Source organism: Capra hircus, chromosome 23 (assembly GCF_001704415.2).
Source record: "Capra hircus breed San Clemente chromosome 23, ASM170441v1, whole genome shotgun sequence".
Lineage (NCBI taxonomy): Eukaryota > Metazoa > Chordata > Mammalia > Artiodactyla > Bovidae > Capra > Capra hircus.
Genome location: NC_030830.1, coordinates 755481 through 773473, shown reverse-complemented (window position 1 = coordinate 773473; position 17993 = coordinate 755481). Strand labels below are relative to the sequence as shown.

At 58.9% G+C, this 17993-nt stretch overlaps 1 long non-coding RNA gene across 1 annotated transcript; it reads left to right on the top strand.

The window, feature by feature from the left end:
- On the top strand, positions 4435-8182 carry LOC102179617. The gene is made up of 3 exons (XR_311034.3): positions 4435-5256; positions 5959-6110; positions 6745-8182. It is a non-coding gene; the product is annotated as an uncharacterized LOC102179617 (long non-coding RNA).

Genomic DNA, 17993 nt, shown 5'->3' with positions numbered 1-17993 from the left:
CTGAAGTGGGTGAGCTCCAACTCGCAGCCAAGATTTGCAGAGTCCCCAGCGAATAGAGGCGGTGAGGGGTTGGGGTAGGGGTGGAGGGAGGGGTGGAGGGAGGGGTGGGGTGGAGTGGGGAAGGAGTTGGGGAGGCGCTTCTGCAGCACTGCGGGCTCTGCTCTCCCTGGGACAGGGCAGCAAAGTGTCCTGGGCCCTGTGGTGCCCAGGGGCCCTTCTGGGGCGGGACTCCCTGTGTCCAGGAAGGGCCTGCAGTCCCAGCTCTGGCGGGTCCATCCCCCAAACAGTGGCCACAGCAGGGGCGGGCACCTTAGGCCAGACTCCCCGGGGACGCCAGCCGCCATCGGCTGGCTCTGGCGACAGCCTGGGCCGGTCCTGCTTCCCCTCAAGAGCAGCCGGCAAGGGCGTCTGTCCCCCCGGGTGCCGTCTGTGTGCGCGCGGGCGCACGCGGAGTCCCGCACCAGGCCCTGTGTTTAGTCTGTCTCGCTGACGTCCTTCCTGAACAGATGGGAAGAGGAAACGCTCCTCTCAGCCATTTTTGCCGGCGCTACCCCGGCTCATCCATCATTTTCTCACCTCCCGTCCCGAGACGCCGCTCTGCACCGCCGGTCTCAGGCAGCCGGTCCCAGGAGAGGCCTCTCCGCAGCCTCTCACACAAAGCTTTACATTATTGGCCATCCCTGTGATGAAACGGGCTCCAGATTAGATAAGGTTAAATTACACTTTTATAGGGTGCCAGTATCGTCTTAGGAGACGTTCTCTTTTCATTTGAGTGTGCGCTTGTAATAATAGTTTGTTTTTATACTTATCTCTCCTCTAAAGCAGACAACATATATACATGCTGTGACTTATTAGGGAGAAGACCACTCACTGCCCAAAAGGTGGGGGTGGGGGGGAGCCTCAGTTACTGCCAAGAAAGAGCGCGTTGCTCCCAGCTGTGACTCCTGGGAGCCGGCCCAGCCCGCCGTGTGGAGCTGCCCTGTCTGTGTGGTAGCTGCGTGGCGCCCGGTGCCATCTTAAACAGCCCATAGTAGTTCTCATTGTTTGCCTTTATGAGTCCCAGCTATCAAAGATGGTTTGTTTGGTGTATTTGTTTTAGTAAGGAACCCGTCCAAAGGCAGACAGACATGTCACTGGGAAAATGTTTTGGCAGGAGTCAAGCAGGGGTTTTACATAATAGGAAAACAAACGGGCCGCGCCCTCTCACATCAAGGCAAACACAGCCACACATTTTGTCTCGTATCAGTCACGTTGTCCACCGTCTGCTGGAAGTAGGTTAGTTTTCTAGTAAACAGCACCATCATCCATGCCAACTGTTTTTTCTGGAACGGGCTCAGGCTTACCCAGCCTGTAGCGCGTGGTGCATTTTAGCTCGTCGCTGGACATTTTAAAAGACAGGGCTAGCGCACTGCAGTCCCGTTTCCTTTGAATTTTAAGTGAATTTTGAGAAATCTGTGTTTCACATTCCTTGTCCGTTTGGCAGAGTTTAAGTGTTCCTCGATTATGCGCTCAATGAAGTAAACAAGCTTCTCCTCCTCTCCTTTTCCTGCTCTCACCACTGGGACGTCAGCCTTGCTGATGATATCTCTATAGCTCTGCTGATTTCAAGGAGGTTCAGTTATCAGATGGTGCTGACAGCCTGTCGTAAATCTCAAGAAGGGACAGTGGCGCTTCATTTTCCAGTGCTGCCAGACGTTTTCTGAGTAGGTAAGCAGAAAGCGTCCCCTAGCAGATCAGAGCTACATTAAACACAGGTCAAGTGCTGGCTTCCAAGTCCTCGGTCACATCCCTTTAAAAATGCTTTTCTCTGCTGGGCCTGGGTCTGCTTTTCCAAGATCAGTCTGGCTTTCGGATTTGTGCAGCAGACAAGCGCATGAATAAAGACCGTGGGCACACCACTTGTTCTTTGCCTTGGGAAGAGTTTGACTTGTGACTAATCCACGTGAGTTTATGTCTTGCAGATTGAGCTCATCATCCACCTCTGTGCCCACTTCTGGGCATTTTACATTGTATCTGACATTTGCAATCAGCTGGAGGTGGAGTGCGGTGGGAGAGAATGGAGGTGAGGGCAGAGAAGGACTCAAACGGAGACCAGGTTATTGAGGAAGAGATTTGTGGGTCCCACCTTCTGTTAAAAGGCAGGGCGGCTGTGGCTGTGTGGTTCCGGCTGAGCCCCGCAGAGGGGCCAGACAGGAGGTTAGGGGCTGGCCTTCTCTGTGCTGGCTGGACTTTCTTTCTTTGCGGGAGGGGGGAGGGTATTTTTGTTCAAGCATGTCCCCTTTTTTTTCTTTTTTCAAAAGACACGTAAACTCATACTTCACCACAAGTTGCTTCTGTAGCGCCCACTTCTCTCTGTGCCCTGGGGGAGAGGCGGGGGTGTAGGGGCTGGTGGGGATGGAGGGACCCACGTGGAGGGGAGGAAAGAGCCCCCCCCACCGCCTCCGACGGCAGGTCCACGTTGGTGGCAAGGTCAGCATGCTGGCGTCAGACACCCTGAAGCTGGTGCAGTGCGAACCAGGCTCTCGTCAGGAGCAGAGGGGAATTTGAGGGGAAGCCGGGCTCCCCAGGCAGCTGCCCAGCCAGACGCGAGCTCTGAGCAATATGTGCGCCACAGAAGGCGATGTTCACACCAGCGCAGGGGATCTTCTGGGGCCTTCCTGCGGTGGAAGGCGGGGCCGTCTGCTGGGGACAGGGTCCTACGGGCCACCTGGCCAATGGGGCCCACCTGGGAGAAGCCACCAGGCAGGGGTCACCCCCGCACTCCGTCTGCAGGGCCCACGCCCGCTCCTGCCTCGAATGTGGGTGTTCTCGGCGCATAGTTTCCGTCTCAGCTTGGAGCTGTGCGTCTGCCTGGCCCAATTTCTGCCCACATTCGGTGTGCACCATGAAAGGCCATTTTTCTTTCTGAAGCAGATCCAAAGCATTCGCATGATGAAGTGCAGGCAGGGTGCCTGTGGGAAAGGCAGCTTCTCCCAGTCATTTCAGTGGGACGGGTGGCTGAGCCCTGTGAGCTGCGTCTGACGGAGGAGCAAAGCCTCCCTCCTTCAAGTCGGGCATCGGCCGCAGAGGGGAGTCCAGAGCACCCCGACAGCAGGGCCACGTGGCCAAGGCCCGCGGCTCCCAGCGGGCGGGACACCAGCACCAGTACTGAGCTCTGCCTCGGTTTACTTTGTCCCCAAAGGAGAATAACATGTGTCTTTTACTTAGAAGACAGATTTTTATCAAATGATCTCAGTGGAGAACCCTTGGAATGCCCTTGAAGAAGTCAATTGTAAGTACAGGGAATGGAAGAACGGTGATTACAAATAGGAAGTCAAAGAGTGGCTGGGTCTCTGAGCGTCTAGTTAAAGCCACTGGACTTTCAGGTTTCTGCTCCGACCAGCGCACACTGACGGGAGCTGTGTGTTCAAGTCTGTTTCTGCAGATGAGGAGCTCGACTGACCACAGAGGACTGACCGTGGGGCAGAGGGGCCTGAAGGCCAGTGCTGGCGATGGAGCGCGTCTGAGCCTTCTCACTGAGCTTCAGAGGAGACAGAGCTCCAAAGTCTAGGGGGAAACGCCTTCATTTTCTGCAGCAGATACTCGATTGTAAACATCCAGAAGCACCACAGCCTACCACACTGTGAGTGGGTGTCAAGGACAAGCCAGGTTTCAGCAGTGCTAACTGTGAAGCAGAGGCTCTGGAAGCAAATGAGAACGTCAAATGCCCATGAATGAGAACGTCAGCTTAACAGGATCGTGAAAGATCATCATTAGGAGCGCCGTGCAGATGTGCAATGGTGATGGTTCCTTTGGACAAAGAATGTCAGAGAAAACGCAGAATGGAAATGGTGGCCAGAGTAGTGGAGCGGCGCTTCCTTCCAGCTCAGCGTGTCTTTGACATCTGATGGTGCAGGTGTTAAACTCTGAAGTGGGGAAGCGGAATCTGGAAAGGGTTGTTTGTGACTTGAGATGGAGGCAGTTGCACCCTCAGGAGAAGCGCTCCTGGAAGGAAGCTGCTGTCAGCCAGCCTGGAAATTCCAGGGAACAAGTTTGGGGCAGGCAGAGGGCCTCCGGTGGTGGGGGCGGGATGTGGGAAGAGGGGAAGTGGGTGTCCTGAGAGGTGTAAGTGGCCTGGAGTCATTTGGTGAGAGGGAGAGATAAACACGGGCCCATAGCCCTGGGAAGGTGAGAGCCTCCGCTGCTGCAGCTCCGTGGGCATAGGGTTTCAGGAAAGCCCTTTATCTCCCTCCGCTCTGATGTTATCACACCTTTAAAATGGTAAATCGTTTATATAACATTTGCCGATTCTCAGATGAAGGGGCTGCAAGTTAACGTGCAGACGAGGGCGGTGGGGAGAGCTGGAGGGTATTGATTTACTTCTGGTTCTGCCTGAGTCTTACCTCTGAGCTTGCGGGGGGCTGGGCGGAGGGGGAGCCTGGAGGAGGGCCCACTGCTCCTGAGCTGCTCCTCTGGTTTTTCTGGGCTGGTGCGTGTGTGCGCACGCGCGCACGCGTCCATGTGTGTCTCTCTGGGAGGCTCAGGGCAAAAGACTCTGGCTTCCCAGGGAGAGCAGGCTTTGGGGGGGCGCCCCCCGGAGCTGTTTTCAGAGCCCCGGCTCCTGTGTGACGTCAGCCGCCCAGCAGCCCGCCCTGTCCTGCTGCCCTTCAGCCTATAGGGAGGAGAGGTTACTACAAGTCCAGGACCAGCTTGCTTTAGACACACCCAGTGCAATGCCTGGTTCTGGACCTGGAGTTAAAAACTAAAGGTAGGTTCCATATTTTGGCCACATTTTGCACATGCGGTTATTACAGCTTTCCGTGTCCTGATGCCAAGTGCTCCCTCGTGGCTCCAGAAATGCAGGTCCCCGCGGTCTCAGCGCCCTGCGGGCTGCAGGGCCGCACGGCCTCGAGCTGACCTGGCCGTGGGGCCGGTGGAGCTCTGGCGCCACCGCGCGGCGGACGCGGAGACTGCGGGCGGGAGTCGGTTGAGCCGGCTGGGGTTTCAGGCTGTTTGCCGGCCAGAGGCCTTCCAGGGCATTCCGCGGGCAGTGGTCCAGGCATCTTTGCAGCTGGGTCCTTACACCGACTCCGGCCCTTGAGGGAGAAGGGGCCGCTGAATGTCGAGTGGCACTGGGGTCCGTCCTGTTGGGTCTGTCTCTGTAAAGTGTGCAGGAAACCCACGAGTGAGCCGGACGCCCTTCGCCCGCTGCGCTGGCCCATCCGTCTCCAGACCCAGGAGCACCTGTGCGGGTGGCCGAGGCCAGCCAGACTCAAGGTGTGTGCCGGGCACTCACCCTGCCTCCTGCATTCTGCCCTCGCCTCCCGGACCTCCTGCAAACCCTGCCGGCCTCCTTAGAGCAGCCCTATAGCTCTAGTCACTTTGTCCCGGGGCCAGGCCCAGGCAGAGTCGAAACGACAAGGGGGTGACTGTGCCCCCAAGCCCTCTGTCCCCTGGTGCCCGCTGCTAAGTCTGTGCCCAGGGCCCAGCCCTCATGGCCCCAGGCTCTTCAGGGATGTCTGAGGGGCACGTGGCTGTCATCCCCTCCCCGGACGCAGTTCCAGACACAGTTAAAGACCCTGTAGGGGCCCTTCACCTCAGTGAGGCCACTCCGAGGGGATCCCCTAAACCAGCCATCCGGGCAGCTGACCATCTGGATGCATTACCTGAAAACCCAGGCCTTGGACAAACCTCAACTACAGGGGCCATGGTGGCCAGATTAGTTAATTCAAGTGATGGTTTTAACACGACGATTAATATTTGATGATAATCAAGGGATCGAACCCAGGGATCAAACCCAGGTCTCCCAGATTCTTTACCAGCTGAGCCACAAGGGGAGCCCAGGAACAGTGGGGTGGGCAGCCCATCCCTTCTCCAGGGGATCTTCCCGACCCAGGAGTCTCCTGCATTGCAGGTGGATTCTTTCCCAATTGAGCTCCCAGGGAAGCCCGATGCTAATCAATAGTACTGCTGTTTTAGCGTGAGCAGTAGCAAACGTGCATGACAGAGGTGTTCGTGACCATCTGAAAGGGTTCCTGTGATCATTGCAAGAGGCTCACCCTCACCTCTGAGTCCCTGAGTCCACCTTCCCTGGACACTGGCTCACAGCGCCACCAGAGACGCGCCTCCAGGTCATCCCCATGCTGGCTGGGCCTTTCCTCCCTCTTCTGCTTCGCCCGGAGCAGGGCTCTGCAGGGAGACTGTCTGCCTGCTGGAACGGCCAGTGGGCAGAGGCCCTAGTGGGCAGCCCTGGTGTTGGTGGGGACCACAGCTATCTGTACCAAGAGGAAGACGGAACCGCTAATTTAGCATCTCCCGCAAGAAGATTCTAAGGGAGCAGGGTCTGAATTTTCACTTCTAAGTCACAGAGGTGGCCAGGACGTGGCGCAGTGCCCTGGGTGATGGGGTGGGCGGAAGCACATGTGGGTCGTGGCCGCTCGGGAACGTCTCCTGGGCCAGTGGCTGCACAGGCCGCCGTCACTGGCCGAGGCGTCGGGTGCCCGGAGGTCTGTCCCTCCGCCCCCGTGAAGCTCTGATTCCTGGGTGGGGACGAGCCCTGGGCCCAGGCGGACGCCCCCAGGTGCTGTGAGCTGGGTGAACCGGTTCTGAGGGCATCTGGCGCCCGGGGGATGTGGTTACCTCCCGGCAGGCTCTCTCTACCCAGGCAGTGCCAGAGTGAGGTTATATAAAAAGCCTTTATGAGCCAGGGAAAGTGTGTGATTTGTCCTGGAAGAACATAAAGCTCATTGTTCTCCCCCGCCGCAGGTTGCTCTCAGCTCCGTCGGTCTCCTGGGAACGTTCGCTACCTGCTCCCGCATCCACGGGCTTCGGGAGGAGGCTGCCAGACCACAGAGCTCTTGCCCTTCCGAAAGGAGAGAGAAAATGGGGCTTTCCTGCCTTCCTCTGATTTCATGAAGAACCGACTCTGGACAGGTTTCGTCGGCGTGTTGACTCGTGTAGAATTCATGATACACGTATAGGGTTCAGCCGTATTCAGTGCAGACGTTCAGCACTCCCTGCCTCAGCTCCGCCCTCCTGGGCTCACAGACCTGAGAGCTGCTGGGGGAGCGGGGGTCAGACGCAGCCCGCGAGAGACCCCGGCAGACCCCCCGGTGGACACGGTGTCCAGGGCACAGGCTGCATGGCCGCAAGGAAGCTCGCGGCCGCCAGCCCTGCCCTGGCAGCACCGTCTTTACTGGCCTGATGGTCGCCTCTGTGCCTGCACCTTGCTTTTCGCTTTCTTTTGAAGACAGTGACACAAAAGCATTTAAAAAATCGTATCTACACACACACACACACACACACGCACACACAGACTTGGATTCAGCCACACACACTTTGTGGCTCTCAGCGACTGAGCGGGGTCTGGGCACAGCAGGAATGAAGAGCTGTCAAGTCGGGGGTCGTCCCCTTGTTCCTGTAGCTGGACCCTGGACCCCAGGAATCAGCCTTTGCCAACTCTCCTCGGGAAGAGAGAAGCCCTCTGCTGCCTCGTCTGCCTCCCCCGGAGAAAGTGCGCGTCCTCTCTGCCGTGCCCACCTTTGCCTCTGGAGGGGCAGAAGCGTGTTTGGCAGGCGGGGATACAGGGCTGGCAGGGGCACCTACCTGGGGCTTCCTCCCTGGAAGCAAGACTCGGAGGCCGGTTCCTCTGGACAAAGGCGCTGACAGGGCCCAGCACCCTTTGCTCTGGGGCTGAGGTGCACGCAGACACAGGGGGCCACAGGTGCCTCGAGCGCTGTCCACCTGGTGTGAGCAGCCCCGCCAGGCTTCCAGAACCCTCGCCTGAGGGGGATCTCTCCTCCTGAGGCTGCCGAGTCTGGGGAAGCAGACCCTGAGCCCGTTTCTCTCCAGCTCCTATGTGTGTTTGATGAGCCGAGCAGAGAAGCCTTCTGAATCACTTATTTCCTCGCAAACCCTGGGCCCCGCTCTCAAAATCGCCTAAGGATCTTTTCATCAGTTCAAAGGAAAAATGTGCTATTTCAGACTCGGAACGTGTCTCTTTATAGCTGTATGATCGTCACGTCATGGAAGAAGCATTCGGCTCCTGAGAGTAGGGTGCCTGCCCATAAAGGGCTTTTGGGGGTGACTTTCCACTGGAGGAGCCGGGCTGTAAACTTCTCTTTCTGGACTGAGTCTAGCAGCATGTTGGTGTTTTTTTTTTTTTTTTCCACCAGATTGAGCAAAATTAACCTTGCAGGAGGAGAAAGGGGCGATAAAGGACGAGATAGTTGGACGGCATCACTGACTCGATGGACATGAGTCTGAGCAAACTCCGGGCATTGGTGATGGACAGGGAGGTCTGGCGTGCTGCCGTCCACGGGGTCGCAGAGAGTCAGACACGACTGAGCCACCGAACAGTGACTCTTGCTGGGTGTGTGTGTGTTGGTGTGTGCATTGGTGTGTGTGTGTGTCAGTGTGCGTATGTTGGTGTGTGTGGTGTGTGTGTCTTCATAAGTTGGTGTGTGCTTTGGTGTGTGTGTGTGTTGGTGTATATGTGCTGTGTATTGGTCTGTGTTGCTGTGCGTTTATATGTGTGTGTGTGTGTTGGTGCATGTTCGTGTTTGTGTGTTGGTGGGCGTGTGTGTTGGTGTATATGTTGATGGGTGTGTATGCTGGTGTGTGTCAGTGTGTGTGTGCATGTCACTATGTTTGTTATTGTGTGGGTGTGTGGGTGTGAGTGTGTTGGTATGGGTGTTGGTGTGTGTGTATGTTGGGGTGTATGTTGGTGTGTGTTCATGTGTGTGTATTGGTGTGTGTGTATTGGTGTGTGTGTTGGTGTGTGTGTTGGTGTGTGTGTTGGTGTGTGTATGTATTGGTGTGAGTGTAGGTGTGTGTGTTGCTGTTATGTGTGTTGGGGTGTGTGTATTGGTGTGGGTGTTGCTGTGTGTGTTGGTGTGTGTGTGTATTGGTGTGTGTTTGTTGCTGTGTGTATGCATTGGTGTATTGGTGTGAGTGTGTGTGATTGGTGTGTGTGTGCAGTGCTCTGTGTGTGTCAGTGTGTGTTGGTGTGTTTGTGTGTGTCAGTGTGTGTTTGTGTGAGTTGGTGTGTATGTATGTTGGGGGGGTGTGTGTCAGGGTGTGTGTGTCGCTGTGTGTGTCGCTGTGGGTGTGTGTCAGTGTGTGTCTGAGTGTTGGTGTGTATGTATGTTGGGGTGTGTGTGTGTTGGGGGGGTGTTGCTGTGTTGCTGTGCGTGTGTTGGTGTGTGTCGGTGTTTGCGTGTGTTGGTGTGTGTGTTGCTGTGTGTTGCTGTGTGTGACTGTGTGTGTGTGTCGAGGTGTGTGTGTTGGTGTGAGTGTTGGTGTGTGTTGCTGTGTGTGTGAGGGGAGGGGCACTGGAGATCAAAAGCCACAGGAACAGAGACTTCTGCTCTTCTCGCTCAGAGCCGGGCTGGCGTGTCCCCATCAGGCACCTGCCCTGAAGTGAGACCCACAGGTTTCGGATCACCAGGGTGGTGCAGTTGGGTGACTTGGGACGTTCTGTGCAGAGCCAAGCTCGTTTCTGCCCTGCAGGCCTCCTCAGCGCCTTCAGCTGCTCCAGCACAGGTTGGAATCCCACGAGGTGTGTGCGTCCCACACAGGCCGACCGTGGAGCACCTCCCAGACTGCTGTTCTCTGATTGCCTCTTGGGGAACCCTCCTGCAGAGGCCGGGTGGGACCCCGGCTGCACGGGGCACATCCAGGCAGAGGCGACCCAGGGCGTGGGCTCCGGGGCTGCTTCCATGGGGAGGGAGGCTGCCCATGATGGCTGGCGCCGTCTCTCCCGCATCTGTCTCTCCTGATGGCAGATGGCACACTGTGCCCGGTGCTCCCACAGCTGAGAGTGGGTGACGTGCGGAACGGGGCTGGGGTGCCAGGAGGGACAGGAGCCCCGGGCCTTTGGTCTTGGACTGGGGCTGGGGTGCCAGGAGGGACAGGAGCCCCGGGCCTTTGGTCTTGGACTGGGGCTGGGGTGCCAGGAGGGACAGGAGCCCCGGGCCTTTGGTCTTGGACTGGGGCTGGGGTGCCAGGAGGGACAGGAGCCCCGGGCCTTTGGTCTTGGACTGGGGCTGGGGTGCCAGGAGGGGAGAGGAGCCCAGCGCCTTTGGTCTTGTCTCCACGCCACGCTGACCGTGGTCCCAGCTCAGCTACCACACACGGGTGTCTCAGGCTCCTCGAGCACAGGGGAGCTGGGCACGGGCGGCCGGGTAGTCACTGTGCCCACACACTGCGGCTCCCCTCTCCCCTGGCGCTTCTCATGGGTCAGGGCCACCTGCACAGCCGGGCCTCAGAAGCAGGAGTGCAGGTGCTCAGTCGTGTCCGACTCTTTGCGACCCCATGGACGGTAGCGTGCCGGGCTCCTCTGTCCAAGGGATTTTCCAAGCCAATTCTGGCTTGGGAGCCTTTCCCTTCTCCAGAGGATCTTCCCAACCCAGGGATCAAACCCAGGGCTCCCTCACTGCAGGCGGGTTCTTTGCCAGCTGAGCCACGGGGAAGCCCTGGGCCCCAGAGGGGACTCTACAACGTCGCCCCAGAGCGGGCTTTCGGGGGAGGGCAGCCCCTTTCTACCTTGGTGTGACGCGAGGGTGGGCGCTGGGCATGCCCACACGCAGGGAAAGCCTGGAAACGGCACTGTTCCGCGCATCCTGCGCGCCGGGTGCTGTGGCGGCACGGGGCAGCAGTGTGAGTGAGAAGAGCTTCTGCCCGGTTGGGAGACTCCTGCACTGACGGTGGGACGGCATCGTGCAGCCCCCGGGTCTCAGCCGCGTCCCCGGGGCCAGGATCACCTCAGACAGTGGCTGGGTGCTGGCAGAGTTTAGGACAGGGGTTCTGAGTGGAGTCAACTGTGACGGTTGGGGATCACGTGAACGTGCTGAAAAGGTACGTGTGACGGTGCCCGGCCGCGGGGGGCAGGGAGGACAGCTGGCCTCTGTCGCCAGCGGCCAGCCCTGGCCTCGTGGTCGGCCGTCTCCCCAGAGGCTGGCTCCGCTCGGACGTGCTGTGAAGAAGCTGCCGGTGACGACTCGGCAAACAGCAGGTGTGGGCGCTCTCGTGGACTGTTTTCCGAAGAAATTTTCTCTGCTAATGAGATGCACAAATGGAGGTGGAGGCTGGAGCCCATCGGGTGGTGGCGTGGAGTGCAGCCTGCGCGCTTCCTCTGGAAGGTTCTGGCAAGCGCACTCTGCGGCCACAGGTCTGGGAACGGCCTCGCGTCTCCGTTTCTCGGCCCGAGTCGGCAGTTGTTCCAGGACATCACGCCCTTGTGCTCTGAACTTGGCCACACGGCGCCCCTCTGTGTGTCAGATTCACGCGGAATCGTGAGCGGGGAAGGTTCCCTACGTGAGGTGGGTCTGGAAGGGGCCGTGGGGTGGCCAGCCTGAAGGCTGCAGGCCTGCTGCTCCTGCAGGTCACTTCACCTCGGCTCTCAGAGCCCGTCCTGGGACTTAACCCTGGGAGTTAACCCAGGCGAGCCGAGCCTGCCGCTGGGGACATGGGGACTGTGCCCCTAGGCTGCGGGCCACCCCTGTGCACGCTCAGGCAGAGGCCGGGCCCCAGGGGGCGGCCTAGTGTCCCGGCCACTTTAATCCCTGCTCACGACCGTCTGCTCTTCGGGACTGAAATCTCCTGTCTGGTGCTGGGCCATGTCTGCCCAAAGGTAAACTTCTCGGGAAATTTCCGCCAGAGCGATTAAGCCTTCCGTGAGTCGGTGAAAACAGATTCTTTATCTGACCTGTTTGGCTTCGGTTCACCAGGAATTCAGAGGGACCCGGCCTTTCAGAGGTGCTGGGTCCCTGAACATCTCTCACATTCACACACTCACACACCAGCCACCGACACACCGCGCACACACACGCCCTCGGTCTGGCCGGTGCAAACCTGTCTCTCCCCGCTTGGTTTATGGGCCAGGAGACTATGGAGCGCCGGGCAGGACGTGGCGGTCCCGAGGCACACACCCGCAGCTTCAGGATCGGGAGGACGGGGTCCGAGCCAGAAGGCGAGTCTGGGGCAGCTGTGACTCGGCAGGGGCAGCTGGGCCCTCCCGTCATGACGGGAGAAGTGCCCGCCCACCCGGTCCCCAAGCTTTCCTCTTCTGTCCAGGATGCTCTGAGCGGGTCTCGCCCTGTTCCTGACCTGGCAAAGAGCCACGTCCGCGTGTCCTGGGCGGCAGCAGGAGTCCCGGGCACACGGGGAGGCCAAGGGCTGAGCTCACCCGCCGCCTGATTGCAGGTTTGCGGCTGCCGGTCAGTGGCTGGTCAGCAGCTCCGTCCCCTCCAACCTTCCGGAGAAATCTCGGGCGACCGGGCCTAGGTGAGCCCTGGTCCCGAGGGCGCCTGGCCGGGAAGCCTGTCCGCCTGAAGCTCTCTCCAGAAGGGCTCGGAGCGGCACGTTCCCACTAACACTTCCCGGCTTGGAGAAACTGAACTCTCAAAATTTCTGTATTTAAATGACATGGTGCCAGTAGAATGCTGTTTCATAAAATGAAAACAGAAAGAGCTGTAAAGCCGCGGGCAGGGAGGGGGACGGATGGGGATTTAGGAACCCAGCTCTCTGTGTCCCTGGGGGCTCCGGGCTGTGACGGGGGGCGTCCACTCTCAGGTGGCCCAGCCCTGGCTGGGGACACAGGGCGCTCGGGCTCTGGGCCCGTCCTGCTGGCTGAGCAGGGGCCCGGGCCGACCAGCGGGGTCACAGGTGGGCTCCTGGGGGCACGGAGGCCCATAGCGCCCCGGGCTGCATGCGCCTCGTGGCAAGGGCCGTTCTCTTCCGGCTCGGCTTTAGGTGCGGGGGAGCCGCGGGGGCATCAGGACGGGGCGGCCCCTGGTCCCCCGCCGTCCCCCATCAGCTCCAGGGCGGCCCAGGCTGTCCTCCCGAAGGACAGCTCTGGCCCGCCTCACCCCAGGCAGGCGGCCTCCGGGGAGGCTGTGGCTGTCCCCGGGCCTGGCTCCCCGCTCGCCGCCCAGGCCCTCAGCCGCTCTCCCCTCAAGACTGGAGGGACCAGGCTTGGCGTGTGTGGCCTCCTGGCATCAGCTGGCTCCGGAGGGCGAGGGCGCGTCGCATGCGGGGTGGGGGCACTTCTCCCCACCCGTCCCGAAGGGCAGCCAACGCACTCGCTCCCCTGGTCTTCTCGCGTCCGTATTTGTTCAGGAATTCTCTGGAAAGGGGGCTGTGGGCGCCATGCGTGGTGCCAGGCCCTGGGAGAAGCCGGACTGTGTCTTCACACACAGAGCCCGGGGGAGCTGACAGAGTCTGCAGAGCCCCCAGGCCCCGGAGACGGCGGAGGGTGCAGCCGTCCTCCGCAGTGGCCAGACGCACCAGGCGGGCAGCAGGCTCGTTATTCGGCACAGTTTAAAGGAGGCGACCGAGGCCCAGGTGTTGCCTGGACCACACCTGGAAGAACCTTCAAATTGTTTCCCCAGCAGTTATGAAAGCCTTATCTAAAAATCAGAAGTTCTTGAAGACTTTTTTTTTTCTTTTACATTAATTTTGAGTGTGGGGTTGAATAGGTGATCCTCGAGCTTGATTTAAGCAGAACCAAGTCGTAAAAAGGCAGACATGGAGAAGTCTCCTTCCTGCCCAGGTCGCTGGCCTCCTCCCCCAACCCCAGCGACTGACCAGCTGCTCCTGCTCGCTTGTGTGGTTGTCCAGGGCAGGTTGTGAGGCCTTGTCCTCCTGATAATCCACTGTAGAAATACAAGCAAATAAAACATGTTCTTATTTTTCTTCTTTTTAACCCCCGGCAGCGTAGTATTAATCTCACTCCCTATCGTGTTCTGCTGACCTCTCCTCAGCGCATGGGAGTGCCTTCCAGAGGCGCCTGGTGTGCCCACGTTGGTTAACCCCACACAGAGGTATTGTCAGTCATCTGCTAGAACAAACAGCCTTTCAGCAATCCCCTTGGAAGCCTCGTTCTGTGTGTGCAGGGGTGTCCGCAGGCTGGACTCCCAGACGTCAGGTGGTCAGGCCTGAGTCAGCGCCTGCAAGGGGTGTGGTGCCCCCGCCAAGCCGGCCCCGCCCCCATGTCCCCACAATTGGGGGGTCTGCCAACAACCTGCAGGAAGCTTGTTGACTCCGTGCAGGTTTTGTTTTATCGCACTAGGTCTTGCTTTGTGGGGCTTTCTCTAGTTCCGGCGAGCAGGGGCCCTTCTTTTTTGTGGGGCCTTCTCTTGGTGCAGAGCAGGGACGCCAGGAGCCCGGACTTCGCCAGTTGTGGGGCGCAGCCTCAGGAGCTGTGGCGCACAGGCTTAGCCGCTCAGTGGCCTGTGCAATCCTCCCAGACCGGGGGCTGAACCCACGGCCCCACAGTGGCAGGCGGATTCTTATCCACTGAGCCACCAGGTAACCCTCAGTGCAGTTTTAATTTAAATTTCTTTCAAAGGAGAGTGAATATTTTTTCATGTTTTCTGTTTCTTGGTGGGTGTTTTTTTCCTTTGCCCACTTTCCCATCTGCTTATGGGACTTCTTCCTCATGATTCATAGAGGTTCTTAATGTATGAGGAAGACTCATCCTTGTCCAGGATGTAAGTTACAGACAGTTTTTCCCAGGTTGTCATTTGTCTTTCCAATTTTGCTAATCGTGTATTTTTTTTCAGCTCTCTATTATGAATAAATAAATCATCAAAAGAATAGTGCCGCGATCACCCGTGTGTGTGTGTGACCCCATGGACTGTAGCCCACCAGGCTCCTCTGTCCATGGGATTCTCCAGGCAAGAATCCCAGAGTGGGCTGCCATTTCCTCCAGGGCATCTTCCCCACCCAGGGATCACACATGGGTCTTCCACACTGCAGGCAGATTCTTCACCATCTGGGCCACCAGGGAGGCCTGACGGGCAAGATGATATCCCGCGGAATCCACCTGCTAAATTCAGCAGTGGAAAGCAGGTACCACCTCTGCCCTGGCTGTGTGTGTGTGCATGAGTGTGTGTGTGAGACAGCACGTCAGCCTGGCTCTCCTGAAACCTGGACGTTTTCTTACACAGTCATCGCATCCAAGAAAACTGCCAAGAATGCCCTCACCTTTCTGCCCAGGACTTTCTTGGTCCCCTTTCCTTTTCTTCATACAGATTTTAGATTGACTTGTCTCGTTCCAGGAACAGGCCCCTTTAAAAACCGAGATGTATTCGTATTTGATTACATGAACTTAAGAGCTGGCATCTCTCGATGCGGAGTCTTCATATCAGACACATGGTGTGTCCCTCCATTTAGAAACTCTTCCTCTGTGTTCCTCAGGAGCATCTTGAAGTTGTATTGTGAGGGGTAAGAGAAGAAGACGGGCTCAGGACGAGGACGGACTCGGGGTCTGAAAGTCCGCATCCTTGGCTTCTGATTCTGGCTGCTTCCGCACTCCAGGTGGGGCGGCAAGTGGGCAGGACCGAGGCAGTGCCCTCTGCGGCCGCTCCTGAGACCCCGGGCGTCTGCAAGACGCACTGTCTTCGGGGAGCCCGTGGTGTCGAGGCTGGTCTGCAGGGTCACGCGGGCCTCGAGGGCTGTGAACCTCTCTCCCGGGCTGACGTGGTGAACGAGGCAGGAGCATCCCTGCGGCGGGAAGGCCTGGGCGGGAGGGCGCTCAGAGGGGGCTCAGAGGCCCGGCCGGGCGCCCACGATGGCCCGGCCCGCTCTGCCTGGCTCGCCCCTCTGTGGCCCGTCTCTGGGAGCAGCTGTGGCCTCTGGGGCTGTGGTTATAATTACACTGCTGGCCCTTTGGTGGAGAGCCCGGGTGTGGACTGCAGCCCCGGTTCTGGGGCGGAAGGCACCTTCTCGGGGCCGGGGGGAGGGGATCACCGTCCGCTGTGCTGGCCGCGGTGGACCCAGAGCCGTTGCGCCGACTCGGGGGTCTTCGCGGCTGCTGGCCCGCCCCGCGGAGCGCCCCTCGCAGCCTGTGGCTCACTCTGCGGCTCTTTCCTGGAAGGCTGCCCATGCTACCGAGGCGCCTCTGAACTTGGGGTGCTCCAGCCCGTCTGCGGTCTCCTCTGAGGCTGTACGAAGGGCTCGGCCCCACAGAACAAAGAGGGCCTTGTCAAGCGCAGTGTTTGCTCTCTGTCACACCCAGGGCAGCGTGAGGCTTTTGAAACCCTTTCTGTGGCTCAGTGACCTCACCTGTTTATCAGCGCCTCGCCGCTCCTGGAGCCTCTGCTTTCTCATGTCGGCTCCCCATTGTTTCTTGGTGCGGTCCTGCGAGCAGAGACGAACAGGGAGGTGGCTGCTCGGCTCGCCCCTCCCTCTCGCGGGCTTCCCAGTGAGGACACCCCGACGCGGGGCTCTCGCGGCGGGGGAGGCGCACTGCACGGGCTCTCTGCCGTTGGGGGCCCAGGCTGGCCTGCCGCGTCTCCCTGGGAGCCAGAGAGGCTGAGTCACCTCAGGGCGGAGAGACACCACTCTCCCCTGTCATCCAGAAACAACTTCTCCCCCTTCCCTTCTGCCCGTTTCTTCCGGCACACTGTCTCACCTTCTCCCCTGCCTCCTGCAAGCTGAAGGTAAAACCATGGGGCCCCGCAGCAGGAGACCCCAGGGCCTCCTTCAGGGCCCTGGCTCCGAGCCCCGGAAGGCCTGTGGCTGGACCCCCGCCCAGGCGGCTGTGGGCAGATTGGGCCAGACCCAGGCAGGACGTGCTTCCCCAGCCACCGGTCCAAACAGCTCATAAATGCCCTACGGGTCTGGGTGTCAGCAAGAGCGTGCTGGGCGCCCCGCCCCGCCTCCCGCATGCCTCATCCTCAATTTATGAAGAGGGAGTCTGTGGGAGTTTTCCTGTGCAGGCCACTGGGCTTAGATTCATCATAGCTCGCCTCGCCTTTGTGGAAAGTACCGTGGTCAGAATCTGACTAATTCATCAGTGGATTTATGGCCTGTTCGGAGCCTGCATGTGAAATGGAAAGAGCCACGCTCTTCAGTGGCAGCAGCAGGATTTATTTGCTGTGAGATGGTTACCATAGAGGGACCTTTACGGATGAGATGAGGTTTTGGAAACGGGGGGATTTCGGACATGTGGCCGTATTGCTTTTGGAGACATGGCAGAATACCCCGCTCAATTATCTGTTGTGCTTGGATGAGCAGTAAATTCCAGCGAAGAAAGGCAGGAAACAGCGGCAGCTTCTCTTTCCTGAAGCATGGTGTTTCGGCCCTCACCCCTCACTCCTCACCCGCTCCCTCTTCTGCTGCCCTCTGTGAGCTGTTCAGAACCAGGGGCTTCTATGTGAAATGACACAGCGCAAAGGAGGAGACGAGCCCCACGAATGGCCCCGAGAGCCAGGCTGCCCTGCGCCACACGCGGCCTCACCTCTGAAGGTTGCTGCCACTGCCGCACGTGGGCATCCAGACGCCCGGCCCAGCCTCCGGGGCTGATTCCTGCTTCTCGCCCGGACTCACTGCCGCTTCTTCCAGGGACATCTTGGCACGGACGGTACCCAGGGCCTTCCATCCCTCCCCAGATCCTTCTGACGCTTTTCGGACAACACGGTAAGAGCCACAGCTTGGAAAAATAACATCGGATCTGGGGGCCTTTCCAAGTGCTTTGATGGCGAAATGCAGAGTCACGGCTGTTTATTCCTTTTCCTTTGACTCCTGCTTCCAGATACTCCTCTTTACTTGGGCCTTTGGACCCGTCCTTGGGTCTCACGGATACTGCGCACTCTGGACACCAGAGAGGGTGACTGGCCGCGGCTGCTCTGAGTGAGATCGGTGGCTGGCCACAGAGACGCAGCCAGAGCGGCAGGCTGGCCCCTAAATGCCGTGTGGGAGACGCAGAGCCGCGGGTCTGAGTCCGAGGAGGAGGTCTGTAGAAACCGCCGGGCAGTCTGCAGATGGAAGTGCCGATCTCAGCTCAGGACTTGGAGGCTGTGGACAGCCTTGTCCCAGCTGCACAGCGTCGCTGTCATGCCGAGTGTCCCTGACTCTGCTGGTGTCGTCAGCGCCCTGTCCTAGAGGGGCCCTAGGCTGGCAGATGGACCTTGAACACGGCATTTCAGACCATTTCCACGGCTTGGCTTCCTGAACCCCAGGCTGCGACCTGCAGTGTGTGGATCGTAACTGGCATTAAAACTGGGGTT